Source organism: Podarcis muralis, chromosome 12 (assembly GCF_964188315.1).
Source record: "Podarcis muralis chromosome 12, rPodMur119.hap1.1, whole genome shotgun sequence".
NCBI classification, from domain to species: domain Eukaryota; kingdom Metazoa; phylum Chordata; class Lepidosauria; order Squamata; family Lacertidae; genus Podarcis; species Podarcis muralis.
This window is the reverse complement of record NC_135666.1, coordinates 34,711,956-34,731,911: the sequence shown is the minus strand read 5'-3', so window position 1 is coordinate 34,731,911 and position 19,956 is coordinate 34,711,956. Positions and strand designations below refer to the sequence as shown.

At 42.8% G+C, this 19,956-nt stretch overlaps 1 protein-coding gene across 1 annotated transcript in view; it reads left to right on the top strand.

The window, feature by feature from the left end:
* The first annotated feature begins 15,287 nt into the window (after nt 1-15,287).
* Nucleotides 15,288-19,956, top strand: part of MACC1 (MET transcriptional regulator MACC1) — a 31,818-nt gene continuing 27,149 nt past the window's right edge. The window contains exon 1 of the mRNA XM_028750839.2: nt 15,288-15,451. The gene's annotated coding sequence lies outside the window, so the exon portion shown is untranslated. The remainder of the gene's footprint in view (nt 15,452-19,956) is intronic.

Sequence of the window (19,956 nt, the reverse complement as noted above, 5' to 3'; positions counted from 1 at the left end):
ATACCAGAAAGAAATGGATGCCTCGTACACCCCAGGTAGTATGGTTGCTGACCTTGAGCCAGACATCCTGGAAAGTGAAGTCAAATGGGCCTTAGAAAGCACTGCAAATAACAAGGCCAGTGGAAGTGATGGTATTCCAGCTGAACTATTTAAAATTTTAAAAGATGATGCTGTTAAGGTACTACACTCAATATGCCAGCAAATTTGGAAAACTCAGCAGTGGCCAGAAGATTGGAGAAGATCAGTTTACATCCCAATCCCAAAGAAGGGCAGTGCCAAAGAATGCTCCAACTACCGCACAATTGCACTCATTTCACACGCTAGCAAGGTTATGCTTAAAATTCTACAAGGAAGGCTCAAGCAGTATGTGGATCGAGAACTCCCAGAAGTGCAAGCTGGATTTAGAAGAGGCAGAGGAACCAGAGACCAAATTGCAAACATGCGCTGGATTATGGAGAAAGCTAGAGAGTTCCAGAAAGACATCTACTTCTGCTTCATTGACTATGCAAAAGCCTTTGACTGTGTTGACCACAGCAAACTATGGCAAGTTCTTAAAGAAATGGGAGTGCCTGATCACCTCATCTGTCTCCTGAGAAATCTCTATGTGGGACAAGAAGCTACAGTTAGAACTGGATATGGAACAACTGATTGGTTCAAAATTGGGAAAGGAGTACGACAAGGCTGTATTTTGTCTCCCTGCTTATTTAATTTATATGCAGAATACATCATGCGAAAGGCTGGGCTGGATGAATCCCAAGCTGGAATTAAGATTGCCGGAAGAAATATCAACAACCTCAGATATGCAGATGACACAACCTTGATGGCAGAAAGTGAGGAGGAATTAAAGAACCTTTTAATGAGGGTGAAAGAGGAGAGCGCAAAATATGGTCTGAAGCTCAACATCAAAAAAACGAAGATCATGGCCACTGGTCCCATCACCTCCTGGCAAATAGAAGGGGAAGAAATGGAGGCAGTGAGAGATTTTACTTTCTTGGGCTCCATGATCACTGCAGATGGTGACAGCAGCCACGAAATTAAAAGACGCCTGCTTCTTGGGAGAAGGGCAATGACAGGCCTAGACAGCATCTTGAGAAGTAGAGATGTCACCTTGCCAACAAAGGTCCGTATAGTTAAAGCCATGGTCTTCCCAGTAGTGATGTATGGCAGTGAGAGCTGGACCATAAAGAAGGCTGATCGCCGAAGAATTGATGCTTTTGAATTATGGTGCTGGAGAAGACTCTTGAGAGTCCCATGGACGGCAAGAAGATCAAATGCATCCATTCTTAAGGAAATCAGACCTGAGTGCTCACTGGAAGGACAGATCGTGAAGCTGAGGCTCCAGTACTTTGGCCACCTCATGAGAAGAGAAGACTCCCTGGAGAAGACACTGATGCTGGGAAAGATGGAGGGCACAAGGAGAAGGGGGCGACAGAGGACGAGATGGTTGGATAGTGTTTTCGAGGTTACCAGCATGAGTTTGACCAAACTGCGGGAGGTAGTGGAGGACAGAGGTGCCTGGCGTGCTCTGGTCCATGGGGTCACGAAGAGTCGGACACGACTAAACGACTAAACAACAACAACAACAATCTATCATCTATCTATCTACACACACACATACACACACACAAATCCACATGATGGGGTGAGCTCCCATTGCTCTGTCCCAGCTCCTGCCAACCTAGCAGTTTGAAAGCAAGCCAGTGCAAGTAGATAAATAGGTACCGCTGCAGCGGGAAGGTAAATGGTGTTCCTTTGCGCTCTGGTTTCCATCATGGTGTTCCGTTGCGCCAGAAGCGGTTCAGTCATGATGCTCACATGACCTGGAAAGCTGTCTGTGGACAAACGGCAGCTCCCTCGGCCTGAAAGCGAGATGAGCACCGCAACCCCATAATCGCCTTTGACTGGACTTAACTGTTCGGGTGTCCTTTACCTTTTACACACACACACACACACACACACAGAGAGAGAGAGAGAGAGAGAGAGAGAGAGAGAGAGAGAGAGAGATTAGGAGGAGGTGCTGGTTTGAGAATATGGTTGTAAACATGTCAACATAAGAAAACCCACTGGCTCATATCAAATGCCTATCTAGTCTGGCATCCCATTGCACAAAGTGACCAATGAGATGTCTTTGGAAGCCCAGAAGGAGAACCTGAGGGAAATTGGCTCTCCCTCTTGTGTTATAAAGCAATTGGCATTCAAATGTGTATTTGGGACACTGTGTGTATAACTTGTGCAAATCATTTGCAATGATCCTGAGCATGAATTCTACATCATCTTTAGCCCTGAGGATAAGATCTTCCATCTATTAATTTTGATGTGATTTTACTTCTTTACTAGTCAGCTTGAAATATAACTGGGGAATATGTCTGTGCTTGTTAACCTGCCAAATGGAAAGGATGACGTATGGTTTTATCATCAGCTTGTAAAAACAACAAAAGCTCACTTTTCAGTCAATTTTAGATGGCGATAAAGCGTTCTCAGGGTGCTCTACGTTTTGCACGTGGAAATTCCCTTCACAAAGTTGTAAGCCAACGACTAAAAATTAAGGTCAAGTATGGGTTCAGCACTTTTGTTTCTAAGTGCAGTCAGGCAGCGCTTCAAAACAAAAATGCTGAACCCAGACTTTTCCATTCTAGATTTCATGTTCTGCACTCAGTAAAACCAGTGGTTCCAGAAATAGAGCCTTGTGGATACATAGCAGCCCTTGACAGTACTATATAATTGCACCATATCTGAGTTTTTTTAAAAAATATATAGCATAGAGCAATGGTTTAAAAAAAGAAAAAGGAACTGTGAAACTATTCCCTGATTCAAATGTCACTTCAGCCATGATCTGACAAGAAGTCCTTAGGAAATCACAAACTTTGAGGATGAACTCCCATCTATAAAATGGGGATACTCATGCTGGTCTGCCTTAATCAGTGCTTTTCTTCTGAGGGGACGCAGGGGTACGCATACCCCTAAACATTTTGTGAATCTAAGTTTGGCCTCATTTCAATATGAGTAGGAAAATGAGAGTATGCCCTAAACATTTTTTTTTAAGAAAAAAAGCACTGGCCTTAATAATATATACAGTGGTACCTTGGGTTACAGATGCTTCAGGTTACAGACGCTTCAGGTTAAAGACTCTGCTAACCCAGAAATAGTACCTCGGGTTAAGAACTTTGCTTCAGGATGAGAACAGAAATCGTGCTTTGGCGGCAGCTGGAGGCCCCATTAGCTAAAGTGGTGCTTCAGGTTAAGAACAGTTTCAGGTTAGGAACGGACCTCCAGAATGAATTAAGTTCTTAACCCGAGGTACCACTGTATATTACTGTTAATTAAATTAATTGCAGGATTGTTGAAAGGATCACTGCAGGGAATGGGAATTTATGGCCCTCTACATGTTGTTGGATTCCAGCTATCATAACCCTCAACCAGCATGGTTAATGGCCAAAGACTATGGGAGTTGTAGTGCAAGAAAATCTACATAGCCGCAGGCTCCCCATCCCTGGATTACTGAGGCGATGCACTGATTCGAGCATTTCATAACAAGTGCTGATCAGTGTTTAGGGACCATGGGCATGACACCCTCAACAAACTGACCCCATGGACCAGAGCACGCCAGGCACTTCTGTCTTCCACTGCCTCCCGCAGTCTGGTCAAACTCATGCTGGTAGCTTCGAGAACACTGTCCAACCATCTCGTCCTCTGTCGTCCCCTTCTCCTTGTGCCCTCCATCTTTCCCAACATCAGGGTCTTTTCCAGGGAGTCTTCTCTTCTCATGAGGTGGCCAACGTATTGGAGCCTCAGCTTCAGGATCTGTCCTTCCAGTGAGCACTCAGGGCTGATTTCCTTCAGAATGGATAGGTTTGATCTTCTTGCAGTCCATGGGACTCTCAAGAGTTTCCCCCAGCACCATAATTCAAAAGCATCAATTCTTTGGTGATCAGCCTTCCCTACTACTGGGAAAACCATAGCTTTAACAATATGGACCTTTGTCGGCAAGGCGATGTCTCTGCTTTTTAAGATGCTGTCTAGGCTTGTCAATGCTTTTCTCCCAAGAAGCAGGCGTCTTTTAATTTCGTGACTGCTGTCACCATCTGCAGTGATCATGGAACCCAAGAAAGTAAAATTTCTCACTGCCTCCATTTCTCCCCCTCCTATTTGCCAGGAGGTGATGGGACCAGTGGCCATGATCTTAGTTTTTTTGATGTTGAGCTTCAGACCATATTTTGCGCTCTCCTCTTTCACCTTCATTAAAAGGTTCTTTAATTCCTCCTCACTTTCTGCCATCAAGGTTGTGACATCTACATATCTGAGGTTGTTGATATTTCTTCTGGCAATCTTAATTCTGGTTTGGGATTCATCCAGTCCAGCCTTTCGCATGATGAATTCTGCATATAAGTTAAATAGGCAGGGAGACAATATACAGCCTTGTCGTACTCCTTTCCCAATTTTGAACCAATCAGTTGTTCCATATCCTGTTGTTCCATATACATGAAGTAAATTCTGAAGTAAATTCTGCTGATTTCAATGAGGATTACTCCCAGGTAAGTCATTACTGTATTGAAGCCGCAGTTTGCCAGCAACAGAGAAGGCATTTCATTGTGTGTGTGTGTGTATGTGTGTGGTGGGATTTAGGCCAGTAAGAGAGATCAAGAACATCATGCTGCTCCAAGATTGTGAAAACCACAAAACATGGACTGATAATGTGTGAGGAAAAATGAAGCATGCAAGAATATAAAAAGCAAAGTGTTCTGAGAGAATCTGGTTGTAGAAACGCAGTGACAGAGGAGATCAGGTGACTCAAGAGTTCCTAAACTGCCTTCCTAAATCAAGCATTTTAATATTCCCAGTGGCACCCACAAATTGAAAAATCAGCTTCAGTCTCTCTGCTGTACTTTGAAACGGATTAGCCCAGGTTGATCCCTAACTATACTATACGACAACCCATTCCACATGAGAAGAATACATTTATTATGACTGTGATGATAGATCCAACCTCAGTGGTATTTGTAGTCAGCAATCCCAAGAGGACCATTGCCTTAATGTTTGGACCCAGATTGTCTTCTGAAGTTACTCCTTGCATTAACCATGCCAGAATTTGTGTGTGCATTCCACAAAGCTAGGTACCGATTTCCCTCTAAATTGCAGCTTTGACCATCTGTTAAACATCTATCATAAGGCCCATGCAACTGAGGCAGATGAAGCAGGTGTATTGCTCAAGGTACAAATAATTCTGGCACAATTATGTTCCAGGGAGAGTTGAAGCTGAACAGTTGCAGGCTCCCTTGGTACAATGTAAATCACCTTCCATGCATCTAATGAAGGGTGTGTGTGTGTGTGTGTTTGCTGGAAAGTTGGGAAGAGCAGACTTTTCCTGGATTTTGGCAGGCTAGTCCTGTGAAAGTTCTGACATATCTAATTAGCAGTACCCATGCGGAACAACTCTTCTTGGCTTCTGTCAGAGCAAAGACTGTCAATGTGGTTACTGGATCCCACCATCCAGTATTAAATGTGAGTGGAGGGAAGTCTGTACTGCCATGTTCTGCCCAAACAGAGGCCCCTGGAAGTCTGAACCAGTAAGTCAATGCCATTTTTCGTCTCTGTGTTTTGACTAACATCCTTTTCCCTGTTGATACTGTTAAATGGTCACCCTATCTTTATCTACAGGCACTGTCCCCAGACTGTCAGTATTTTGCAGGACAGATTCAACCACATAATGAAACTTTAGGTTTGCACGTAAAAAGTGGATTAAAGGGCTCTGTCATGTCGTGCAACTGTGGTGCACCCCCACAATCTCTGACCAGGGATCCCAGCACTTACCTAGGGTTCATTTTCCGTGGATTTGGTGGACCCAGCCTCCCACGTTCTGCTCCTGCCATATTTTTGACCTCACCACACCCAGAACACTAAGGACAGATTGGCATCATCAAGGGAGCTTTCTGTCTCTGAACTGCAAACAGCTTTCCAGAAAAGGATCCCATTCAGAAATCTTTCAGGAGGCACAATGGGGCCAATATTCTTCTTCTTCTTCTTCTTCTTCTTCTTCTTCTTCTTCTTCTTCTTCTTCTTCTTCTTTTTTTTACTTTCTCACAACAAAACACATGAGTTTTGTATGGGGGAGGGAACTAGTGTAACACAAGCATTTTAGTAACAAAATCTCTCTCTTTTTTGGAACTGTGACTATTGTTTAAATTTTTTTGCTTTATTGAACTGCTGGTTTATTTCATTTCAAACATCCAACAATTATATTTTCAGTCAGACCCTGAAGGATCTTAAGTAATGCTAGCAAGCCTGGTGTAAAAATGGATTTCTACTCAGTGACGTCACAGCTCCACTTAGCCTCTAGGATTTCTGTCAAAACAAATACATCTTCCTCTCCCATACTTCTCCCCCCCCCCTCTCTGCAGGGTTTACACTTCCTTCTTCGACAATCATTTTTTAAAATGCCAGTGATAATTTTTCTCTGTCTGGTATTGAATTCCCTGAAACGATTCCCTAAAACTATTCATGCCTTTTACAGAAAATTCAGTGGATCCAATTAGTTATTTCTCAACCTTTGTTTCGAAGATGTGATTAATGTCACCGAAAAATAAACACGTGCACAGCAACTAGTTTTAATTCAGGGAGAAAATTTTAAGAGGTGCCTTCTCTCTTAGCAACATTTCCAAAGTCAATAGCGTTCAGCGGATCTGGACCTGAGCTTCTTGGCTGAGGCTAGGGGTAAGCAGCTTAAAACGCAGATATCAATTCTTCCTGCTGAATTCCAGTTTCATTTGCATGTTGCTGTACACACCAGTGGGGATGCATGCAATGTGGATTAGCTGTTTGGTTTCCCCGCACCAACAACTATCCCCTCCAACTCCTCTTCACGAAGTTACCACCTGCACATGTGCAGCAGCTACCTCAAATGTACACACCTCAGCTGAACTATGATGCAGCTTATGTTTTCCAATCAGATGGAAGCTTTTTTGAGGGGAAAATATCAAACAGTAGCATTTCTCAAGAAACTACAGCATGGATAGGCAAACTAAGGCCTGGGGGCTGGATCCGGCCCAATCACCTTCTAAATCCGGCCCACGGACGGTCTGGGAATTAATGTGTTTTTACATGAGAAGAATGTGTCCTTTTATTTAAAATGCATCTCTGGGTTATTTGTGGGGCCTGCCTGGTGTTTTTACATGAGTAGAATGTGTGCTTTTACAGTGGTACATTGGGTTACAGACACTTCAGGTTACAGACTCCGCTAACCCAGATATAGTACCTCAGCTTAAGAACTTTGCTTCAGGATGAGAACAGAAATCGTGCAGCAGTGGCACAGTGGCAGCAAGAGGCCCCATTAGCTAAAGTGGTGCTTCAGGTTAAGAACAGTTTCAGGTTAAGAACGGACCTCCGGAATGAATTAAGTTCTTAAACTGAGGTACCACTGTATTTAAAATGCATCTCTGGGTTATTTGTGGGGCAGAGGAATTTGTTCATTCCCCCCCCCCCAAAAAAAATAGTCCGGTCTGAGGGACAGTGGACTGGCCCCCTGCTGAAAAAGTTTGCTGACCCCTGAACTACGGGATAGATACGGATTGTGGCCAGTACACTGGAGCCAGAGTACATGATGATATGTACAGAGTCAGAGACTTGGTGGGAGGAGTGTGGGGAAGGGAGTGAGAATCTCTCTCCATAGTTAATAAGACCCTGTTTCACACAGATAAAGCAATTATTTTGTAACAGTTTTGAATATGCACTCTGGGCTTGTTGCCAGCCCACTGCCTAATATAAATCAGTGCTGCTCCACTAACTTCATGACCTACATACAGATGTGCAGTTACTTCAGTTCTTGAATCACATCATCTTAATATCAAGCAGCTCTGTACATTTAGTTTAGCTTTAAAAAAAGGTGTGTCAAGTTAGGGAACTACTGAGAGGTTGGTAATAAGGGTACAACAAGTGGGACCTCCAACAAAATGTTGCAGTATATCTTCACCTCCTAACAGGTGCATTGCTCTTCAGGATATCAGACATACAGCCATGGCTTTCTCCTTGATATGAGAGTATAGTATAAGCTGTCAGAAGCTCAATCATTCACATTTAGGATCAATAGTGGTGTATTATTTAGAACAATTGAGGCTTCGGAGATTTTATGGCTAAGGTATGAATCCCTAGTAAGCGCTCTCTCTCTCTTTCTCTTTTAATACTCCAAGATTTTTGTTTGTTTGCCATAGCTAGGTAAAAAGTGTCTATGATAACTTGATTTTGGGATATGTGTTTTAAAGAATTTTTGGACTTCTTTGTTAACCCTTTACAGTTAACTTTTTGTAAGTTATATTTTTAAGAGCCACTATTAATGTTGTCTGTTGTTTAGAACTCCTGAAGATGGGTCTTTTTTATTTGGAAATGTGTTGAGCTACAATGAAGAGTTCTGCATTACTGGAGCCTGTTCTCCTTTGTTCATTTGTTCCCCTTTCCCCCTTTGCAAAGAGGTTCAAGCAGGACAGTTCACCCCACATCTCACAGGTTTTCTGATCCAGTGCATAAGCAACACCCCACTCTCCCAATGACCACCGACCATATTCAGGGGCACTTTCAGACCATCACTGTTTTCAGGTGGGATTCAATGACACATTGGCAAATTGATGTCATGTGCCGAAAGCCAATTTGGTGCTCTTGCACAATGGGCCTGCTTCCTCCAAAGACGTGACTTTCTGTGAGTGACGGGAAGATGCTGTGGAAACTGTGGGATAATGCTTGCTTTGATGCTACATCGTCTATCCCCCTCCTCCAGCAAACCAGAGTGGATGCTTATTAAACAGCAACATTGTCCAATCTCCCGGGAAGCACCCTCCATCTTAAATGGACTGCTTGAGGGGCTTATCTCCTTTGTTTTTAGTCCCCCCCCCCTTTGGTACTTCTGCAAACTGCAGAGCTCCCCTGAGGATGCTGAGACTTCCGTTTCTCCATGGCCTCATATTGTTTCTAGTCTTGTTGGCATGGGTGCTCTGAGTTTGCATGCTCGCATATACATGTTTGTGGCATAGTTAGGCTATTAATAGACAACTGTTTCACATATATAATACGATAGCTGCTTTCAAAGAATGTAGATCAGATACTTTAAACTCTGCACACTGGACTAATTCTGGTGCCACTTCACTTTGATTAGATTCCAAATGCACAATGGAGTACTATATAAAGAATCATTTTACATGACAGCCTTGCAAGCTAAATTCTTTTCACTGTCACTCACGGGAGCCTTTGCAAGAGAATCACATTACATTACAAAGTCACCGCTCCTTATTTAATAGGGAAGAAAGGCTGCCAATCCACACTTTTTGAAGTACATCACATTGAAATCAGTAAAATTTCCCCAAACTAAATGACTCTTAAGATCAGGTTCTCAGGCTGTGCGTCCTGTTCACTTCCACCACTGGATTGGAACACATGTCAGTCACAATCCATATCTAACAGGGATCTATCATGCCGTTTTTTTTTCTTAGGAAATACTGCATTTTGATGAGCTCTCCCTAAAACCATCCTCAATCTGAATGGAGAAAAAGAACTTTAAAATGGCAATGTGTACACATAGTCAGACATAAATGATTGTCAAAGAAGAGCTTCCTCACTACAACAGCTCCAACTTGTGGACTTGCCTTGAAACTACAGAATTTATTAGGTTTGACCAAGTTAGCACTTATGGATGCCATTTAGTGCATAAGACGAGAGTGGCTGGATCGGAACAAACAGCTATCTAGTTCAGCATCCTTTTGCACACAGTGGCCAGCCAATAGGAAGGCCACAAGCAGGACATGAGCCCCAAAGCACTCTCCTACTGCTGTTCCCCAGGGACTGCTATTCAGAGGCATGGAGCCTTTGAACCTGAAGAGTGTATACAAACCAAACATTTAAAAACAGCACAAAGCGCTTATGTGCAATACAAATGAGTGCAAAAACTCGACTACCACCACCTGAACACCTAAACCCAAGTAGCATAAAATCATCATCATCATCAACAACGCAAAGGGGAAAGAAATTGGTTCAAGAATTTAAAAAGCACCCAAGCTGTGTTATTGAGGAGCTGGGATAGCTCAGTCAATACAGCATGAGACTCTTAATCTCGAGGTCGTGGGTTTGAGCCCCACATTGGGCAAAATATTCCTGCATTGTAGGGGGTTGGACTAGATGCCCCCTGTGGTCCTTTCCAACTCTACAATTCTACATGCCTGCTGCAAATTAAAGGTTAACAATTTTGGGAGAATAAAAAAAAAGTCTTCTGTTTGTGCCTAACGTTCCATAATGTAGGCACCAGGTGATCTTCTCCAGGGAGAATCTTCTGTACATAGGCATAGAAGACCCCAAACTGGTTGCTGAATGCCAACATATTAATTTTGACCTAAAGAAAAAAGTGCTTTTTAAAAATATATATCTTATGGGTAAATCTCCCTGAGATGGTGGTTTAGGAGGCAATAAATAAATAAAAGACGATGATGACAATATTAATATTAAAGATGAGGGAAGGTAATCCTTTGGGTATCCTGCCAACCTAGCAGTTCGAAAGCACGTCAAAGTGCAAGTAGATAAATAGGTACCACTCCAGTGGGAAAGTAAACGGTGTTTCTGTGCGCTGCTCTGGTTCACCAGAAGCGGCTTAGTCATGCTGGCCACATGACCCGGAAGCTGTACACCAGCTCCCTCGGCCAATAAAGCGAGATGAGCGCCGCAACCCCAGAGTTGGCCACGACTGGACCTAATGGTCAGGGGTCCCTTTACCTTTACCTAGTCCTTTGGGTAACTCAGCCCCAAGCCAATTAAGCCCTTAAAAGTTAAAAGCAGCACAATGTAGTTGGTCTGCATACCACTCTGTGTCATCAAAGTGACTTTGGATCCATATAACTTGCCAGGTTCAGTCCCTGGCACTTTCAAAGTTCTCCAGTGGCAAGGCTGGGAAAGAGCTCTGCTTGTTTCCTCGATTAGTTGGTACCAGTCAGGGCCAGACTTGATAGCACAACTCAGTGTTTGGCAGCGTTATATGTTCAAATATGTACCGTGTATCACTGCTGTGCATCTCACGTGCTGGGCAAACCCCTGCTATGTTTTGTTTGCAGTTCAGGCCTCACCTTGTTAGTCAAGGTGACTGCTCCTTTCTAATTATTAAGTCCTAACCACAAGCTGTGCAATAACAGTGACACAGTAGCCAAAACTCGCCTGATTGTTCAACCAATGAAACTGTGGAATGATTCTTGACATGTGAATCAGAAGGCAGCTTGTTTTCCTTTCCCTGTATGGCACGTGGGTTCCTCTGTCCACAGATTCTCTGAATAAAAGGTCCCCTCAAGACTGTCACTCTTTTGCAGGAGGGATTCAGCTGCACACCAAGAAATTCAGATGTGCACAATTAAAGAGTTCTTGTGCAACAAAACCCACTTGAAGCAAAAAGAAGAAGGGGGAAAAAAGAACTTTGTATGGTAAGGAAAGTGACCGGAAAATGCACTAGAAAGGGCAGGATAACAACCGATTGATGGGAAGTTGCATAACGTCTGTTTAGTTCATTTATATACCACTTCATATTTCAGCAGAAATCTCTAAGTGGTTTACATATCCTAACAAAGAGGAAGAAGAAGAAGAAAAATACAAATTCCACAAATTCTGCACTATGGTTTCAGGCTGAATTCTCAAAAACACACAGCTGCCATAAAACCTCCACACAAACAAATCATAATTATTGCTAAACAAACAGTGCCTCTGTGCATATAACCTCTGTGCAAGCTTTTTGCAAACAAATCAGAATGAGCACTCAATAAACTGGTTGTCTGGAGGCAAAATTACTTCTTAGTAACACCACTACATCGAACATTCAAAGCAGCTAATAATGGACTCATCTAAATGTGAATGCCTCACACTTAGGGACAAGGCTTTTGGTCATTGTGGAAACATCTCATCAACTAGAATTTTTTAAAAAAGGTGATTTGGAAAACCATTTCCCAACATTTTGTATGTACAATAGCTCTCCTTTCAGAAACATCAGAGGCCTGAAATTATTGAAATGTGCATCCTAGTTTAAGCTTCCATTATAGAAAAGCCCTAGCACAATGAATCAATGCCAGAGATTAATTAAAAGGTAATACAATAAGTTGGTCCATATACAACGCCTGGAGCTGCCAGTAGTCAGCTTGGCACTTTAGGAAAAACCATTTTAGCTGTCATCTCTTTAGACTGCCAGCACGTTTATGAGCAGCATTTGGAAAGCCAGTCCTTGCTGCATTGTGTCTAAGGTGAAATCGTCACTGTCAGTTTATTTAAATGCCACATTTTCCACAAGTGCACCTGTGCTCATTTTTTTAAAAAAACAAAAGTTTAAGCACAGTAGTACATGACAATCCATAATAAAAAGTACAGATAGCACAGGGCAGGAATTCTAATTTCAGAAGGCATGTGGCATCCAACACATTTTGCAGTGACAATAAAGGGCACTTCCGCACACCCTTTACATTGAGCATTCATCCTGGTTTGTTTGCAGGGAGATCAGAGGATGTTGCCATTCATTCCGATTTATTTACGGGGAGGTTAGATAGATGACATTGTGTGAAAGCAGCTGCTATCCCACACTTTCCAATGCATTTCTCTGTCACTTTTTAAAATTTGATCTTTTGGGGAAGTGCTATAGTTTGATCAACATAAAGTGCTACAGTTCCAAGAGAGTTCTTGTGTCAAATTGTGCCTGGTCTGATGATTTAGTACAGTATTAAGCACACAGGCCAGGAGCTAATGCAAACTGAGGGCTGCTATACAATACATATGCATTGATTAAAATAAAGGGTGGGGAATTGAAGGTAAGAGTTCTATACATTTTCTGTTTTCTGTTCACTAAATACAATTGAACCACCAAATGACAAGACCCCAAGATATGGCAGTAACAATTGGGTAGGCTGAAGTCCACTCCTGGACTCTAGAGAGCACCAGGCAGGAACAGCTCCAGAAAAACTAGTTACGTTATTATGGGCCCAAGGATTCCATAGAATCATAGAATTTAAGAGTTGGAAGGGATCCCAAGGGTCATCTAGTCCAACTCCTTGCAATGCAGGAATCTTAACCACAGCATCCATGACAGATATCCACCCAACCTCTGCTTAAAAACCTCCAAGGAGGAGAGTCTACCACCTCTTGTGGGAGTCTGTTCCACTGCCATAAAGCTCTTACCGGTATAAAGTACTTCCTGATGTTTAGTCAGAATCTCCTTTCATGTAACTTGAATTCATTGGATTGGGTCCTAGACTCTGGAGCAGGAGAAACAAGCTCCATGTGACAGCCCTTCAGGTATTTGAAGATGGCTATCATATCTCCTCTCAGTTTCTGTTTTACCAGGCCAAACATACCCAGCTCCTTATAAAACTCATAAAGCTTGGTTTCCAGACCCTTGATCAACTTGGTCACTCTGCACATGTCCATAACCTTCTTAAACTATGGTGCCGAGAACTGGACCCAGTACTCCAGGTGTGGTCTGACCAAGGCAGAATGGAGCGGGACTATTACAGTGGTATCCTGTTACAGATAGGTAGCCGTGTTGGTCTGCCATAGTCAAAACAAAAAAAATTCCTTCCAGTAGCACCTTAAAGACCAACTAAGTTAGTTCTTGGTATGAGCTTTCGTGTGCATGCACACTTCTTCAGATACACTGAAACAGAAGTTGCCAGATCCTTCTATATAGTGAGAAGGTGGGGAGGGGTATTACTAAGAAGGGTGGTGGGAATGGGTGATTGGCAGATAGCTGTGATGAGCCTGTTGACGACTCTTAACGACTGCAATAGTGGTATCCTGGTTTAAGAACAGCTTAGTTTATGAACAACTTGGATTAAGAACACTGCAGACCCGGAAGTAGGCGTTTTGGTTCGTGAACTTTGCCTTAGAAGCAGAACATGTTTCGCTTCCTGTTGAGTGTATTCCATTTGTAAATTGAGTCCCCCGCTGCTATGGGAAAGCACGCCTTGGTTTAAGAACACTTCGGTTTAAGAACAGACTTCCGGAACGGATTAAGTTCATAAACCAAGGTACCACTGTACTTCCCTTGATCAGAACACTATACTTCTGCTGATGCAGCCTATTAAAAACATTAATATATTGCAGCTGGGGGAGTGAATGGGTAGCAGGAAATTTGGGGGGGAGCATCTACTACACAGAATAAACTTTGCCACTAGGGCAGAAGTCAAGTAATCACAGAAGGCACAGTGCAAATAAAAACAAAGGTCTAAAATCAGGATAGGCTACTTCAATCAAGATTAGGATTGTTATCTTCTTTTGAGAACCCAGCCAGGATAAAAACTGAACGGGAGACACGTAGCACTTGCACCTTAATGAAAAGTACATTGTGCAGGTAGCATACCTGCCATTTTGGGTGCCACACTTTCATGCTGCACTCTTGCCCTGGAAAAAGGCCCTTTTCGGGGTGACAGTGAGACATGAGTCATGTGAGTTACCTAGGAGCAGGCCTCAGAAGAGACATGCCCTGGTTTTTGGTCTCCCAAAGCTGGGACAGTATGGGGTAGTGCAAAGTTGTGGCTAAGAGGGTCAGACTAGGACCTGGGAGTTCAGAGTTCAAATCCCCACTCAGCCATACTGTGTGACCTTGGGCTGGTCACAGTCTTTCAGTCTGAAGCTACCTCACAGGGTCATTGTGTAGATAAAATAGAAAGGTGGAAAACCATGAGCACTACGTCGAGCACCTTGGAGAAAAAGAGGGATATAAATATTAGAATGAATGAAATAATGATTAATTAATTTATTTTGCAACCACGTCTCCAACCTCTCCTGCACCACCTCTTAAGACGTCACCTGTTCTTTTGTTTTCCTTTAGTGGCATTTCCCTATTTCTTTTATACCCAACGACTAAAACATTCGTGGCACCCCAGCTTATCTGCCTGGCGACAGCTCAGAGTTTCTCCTATCCATAATCCGGTCTTTCAGGTTTCGAGGCTATTTTTAAAGCTCTCACAGCTTTGAAATCTAAAAAGCAAAGAATTCGCTCCAGCATTCCTCGGCTCTGTTATTTCCTCTCTACTCTTTAATTCCCATTCGGCCAAGCCGAGCAAACTCCGAAGAAAACAAAATCCAGAGCCCGACTCCCCCTCTTTCTTACTCTCTCTCCCGCCCTCAGGTGAAACTTCAGTGGCCGGACCAGCTTTCCTAGTTTCAGGTGGAGGCCCAGGTGAGTCGAATGGACTTATGGGTAATGTAGTTCATTTTTTCTTCCAGTAGGAGTTACGAGGCGGCATCGGAACCCAGAGTCCCAGAAAGCCTTGCGGCCTCCAACCCACAAACAGAAGGTGTGTCTTCTAATTAGAATTCCTAACCTGTTCACTTTTTCTTTTCTTTTTTTAATTTCAAGCCAGCATGGGATCCCCAAGAGCGCTTTAGAACACGCTTGTCTCCAAAGCAATGCCCTTAGGATAAGCAGCTGCTGCGGATTTGAAGGGAGAAAGGACCAAAGGTACGTGGGTTTTGTTTCACCTTAAAGTTTCAAAGTTCAGGTGAGGGGGAGATGGGCGGAATGGGGTTGGGGAGGCAACATGGATATGAACAGATTTGCATGCGGAGTGGATCCGCTTCCTGATCGCGCTCTGCGACCATCTCTTCTCTTTTCTTTTCTTTTACAAATCGGCAGCCTCAGCATCCGAGTCGCATTTTACCTTCAACTAAGAAGGAGCTTTCGCTGCTATCGCGCCGCTAAGTTTGGGGCAAGTTTATCCTGCTGTTTCCATGTAGAAAGCACCTGTGGGCATTGGAGCCGACTCCTAGGTGCCGAGGTCCCTTCGTCCCACCCACCCACTCATAAAATATATGAGGGGACCGCTCTCCCCAAAGCTGATGCGCACTGCCATTCAAATGGTGTGCATTCACCGCATCATGTGATCGATTACCCAATGTTATGATCGAGTGATCAATAATGTGGGGTGGGGAATACCCCAATATTTTATTCAAGTTGGCTCCCCTGCCTGTGGGCACCACTCCCCATTTTATAAAACCATTACTGATGTTTGTATCAATAGGAGAACTAATTTTAACACCCAGAGCAATTTACAAGGTTTCATACACTCCCAGGGCACTTTTGCTTTTTAGTTCATTAGCTTCTCAGCTTGAATCTTTTCTCGTTACAGGGCTCTTGGCCCATGTAAACTGTGGAGCCGTTTCAGAGATAAAGTAGTCCCTGCTGGCTTCCAGCATAAGACATTGGGTGATAACCTACAAATGTGGTTAAGAGCCCCCTGGCATGTTAAACATCGATTCTGTGGAAGGGTTAGCTTAAAAGCTGATGGAAACAATGCCCCAATAACTCCTTTTATGAGGAGTCAACACTACTCAGTCCTGGGTAAAATGACAGTTCTGAGGTCTGCTATTCTTTGCCTCGCATCACAAAAGAAGGAAACATTCAATTACGGTATACATCTTATTCCTAATCCTAGTGATATCTTTTACAGGATGTGACTCAATCCAAATGGCATGGTAGTGCATTATATATGACCTATTATAGCATAAAGAACAGAAAATGTGTGTTGCTAAAAGGTTTTACTGATGTAATGTAAGACTTTTGACTAATGAGAGAATTTGAACTGGTTGATTGATGGGCCAGAATCTGAAGTATGAGGATACAGTAGGTGTTTGTAGCAGTTGTACTTTTTGGCCCAAAGCTTTAAAATGATGAATCACCTGAAACTGGAGATACAGTTATTTACATCCAATTCAATGTGAGTTGAGTTCCATTTGTGGGATGGTTCTTTCTTTCTTTTGTTTTTGGAACCACTGCTTGTGTCCTGTGAAAAACCACATTTATGTGTTGGGAAACCTATGAGAGCAGTGTGGGGTATAGAAGGATGTCACTGGAGGAGGTAGCAGAAACTGAGAGCTTCCCCTTGGTGATGGCCATAGATCAATGGTAGACTATCTGCTTTGCATGCAGAACATTCATGGCATCTGGTAGGGCTGGGAACGTCCCTTGTTTAAAACCCCGGAGAGCTGCTGCCAGCTAGCATAGTCTGAGCTGGGTGAACCAGTTGGCATAAGGCAGCCTCTTCTGTTCCCTGCCCAAGCTGAAGTGCCTTCCACTTGTGATTGGGCCACTTTGGAACCAACCCACTGGAATATAATGGAATTCAACATTGTCTAGATATAAAGGATAGCTCACAACTTGCAAGCCAGACTCTAGCTGGGCAGTCACCATTGCTTATGCTGTTTTACTGTTCACTCTGCCAGGGTTGGAGGGAGCACATTCAGAGAATTCTGGGCTGGCTCAGTTCTGCAAACTGCCTTTGGGAGCTTTATTTGAGTTAACCACTGGCTGAGAGCCTGCCAGTGGTAGGATACGTATGGTCTTATGTGGTATCCATCACTGCAACTGTTTCAGGCACCGAAATGTTGGTGGCTTGAACTGCTGGTGGGTCTGGGCTCCCAATCTTCTTCAGCAGCTGCCAGATGCACCAGATTGGGATTATCTAGCTAAATTTGGAAGCCTCTGGACCAGATGCAGCAAGTTGGTTATGATAACTGTACACAGCCTTTCTCACTGTGATATACAAACTGCATTAGAGCTTGTGCACAAAATTATGTCGAACCACAGTTTACCCTGAGGCTAAATGATGACTGGCCTTGAAGTTTACCTCATAGCTATTTAAAATTGGATGGACACCGCTGCATTTGCTAAACTAACTCGACAGTATCCTGTAGCAGTTTGCTCAAAATACTAATTAGATGCTGTGTTAGTCGTCGTATTGAACATAGCTTTCTCTTCTTTATAATGATGGAGAGGCTATTAATTCACTGTAAGAAAAGCTGGTGAGGGAAGAGATGGGGGGAAAATACAGTTAAGCTAGCATAGTTCTTTCTTGACAGGTTTTTGTCTTCCAAAATAAATGGCCCTATCCCCACTCATAGTTGCAGGTTTTTCTGCTTAGCAATTTAGAAACCTTACTGCTTTCTACGCTTCCTGTAATCCCTTTCCTTCTGCCAGTTACTTGTAAAATATTATCTTGTAGTAAATACATTAATGGGTCAAAATGGGATTATATTATCAATTTATAAACCTTAATAGACGCAAAACTTTCATATTTAAAAGCCATCCCTCCTTTAATCGCTTCTCTGCCTGAGCTTTGCACTCAATAGACACCCTCATTAAATTGCCCATTACAGTGCTTGAGTTTTCAGAGAGGCTTTGGTTAATTCCCAGCTGTTCAGTGTCTGCCTTGCATTTGAGTTATTTCTTCCCTAAGTGCTTTATTCTGCATTTTAGTTATAGCAATTTTAATTGGCTTCTGTGTTACATTTCAGGCTTTTTAGACTATTCTCATAATCCTATCAAACTTAGATTTATTAATGGTGTTTTTTCAGTCTTGGTTTTGACACATACCTTCTTCGGGTTAAGTCGCACAACCCTCTTGGCACAGTGCTTGCTCCAGAGAAAACTTGATCTGCACCAGTGTGTGTGTGTGTGTAGCTCTGCATGGATAGACTGATTATTTCTAGTCATGGTGTTATGTTAAAAAAATTGATTGGTGTTGAACGTGGTGTATATATGCTGTGGACACCTGCACAGCCTCTATTAGTGCAGTTTGAGTATTTTCTAAGGATATTTGTTTGGTAAAGTAGAAGTGTGATTCATCTCTTTCACATAGGTATTTGTATGGTTTTAACAGATTTTTTTTTTTTGTGTGTAGTGCGTCTTAATTCTACCAATGTTTGATTGCTTTTAAACTATTGTTTTCCCCTATTTTTCTAGCTGTTCTTATTTTTATCTGTAACCTGCCTTGTGCTCTTGTCAGGAAAAAGGCAGGGTAAAAAGCACAACAACAACAACAATAATAATAATACAACCCTGAGGGGGATTATTTGAATCTCTGTGGCAGTTCTTCATAGTTTTGGGAGTTAGTGGGAAGCCTCTTGATATTCTAATTACCTAATGAAGTTATTCTTCACTCCTGAGAAAGTTGTTGATAGTTTCTCTTCAGTTCCAAGGTCATGTCATGACCTTACCCCCAAGAAAATAATTGCCAATTCATACCTTGATTTTTATATGATGAAATTAATGCATGAGATGAAATTGTGAATGTTTGTCATGAACGTACCCTGTGTGGCAACAAGTGAGATTTACCAATAGTATTTATCGGTACCTATTCTTAAGAAAAATATTGCCTACTGAAAGGAACCTGGACTAGATAACTGAGTGGCCTTTCAAAATAATAGTGTATATCATCTTTCATTAAGACATTGAGACAGAGATGGGGATCCTGTGCCTCATCCCCTCAGATGCCAGACTCCAACTCCCATCAGCCCCTGCCATCATGGCCAGTCATCAGGGCTGATGGGAGCTGGAGTTCAACATTTGGAGAGCCACAAGGTCCCCATCGCTGCCTTAAGGCAACCCACCCACTGCATGCATATTTCAAATTGTTTAATATGTACATTCAGGTCTCTCCTCATCTCAGACTTGAGTGGTACTGTCTTAGTTTCGTTACACAACCATATTCCTCCAAATTTCAGCACGGCACAGCATATTTAATGGCAGACTGTGTTTGACTCTTTCTGTATGAGTGATTGTGCAGGCATGTACTGAACTTGCACTTATGATATACATTGCTATCGGCAAGGAAGCTTGGTTCTCAGCCAGGGAATGTTTCTCTTAGTTTTCACCGTTGCGACAAAATATGAGCTGGTGTCCTTTTGCTCAAAGTGGAAGGCTTGTTAGGTTCCTGTGAGTTCAGAACACCCAGGGTGACCAACCAGCAGCCTCAGACTTTTTCAAAAGATTCTATATATTTCTGAAATATGAAGCATTAACGGGAAATAGACTGTAAAAGCAGATCCAAATCATGCTCAACTGTCCATTTTTGTGTGAAGATAAATTTACTCTACAAAAAGCCTTGATAGAGTGCAGGCGGCTGTGGGATTGTCAGCAACTGGCTTTAAAGCTACTGAGCTGTAGCACTCCTGTTCAATTTATATTTA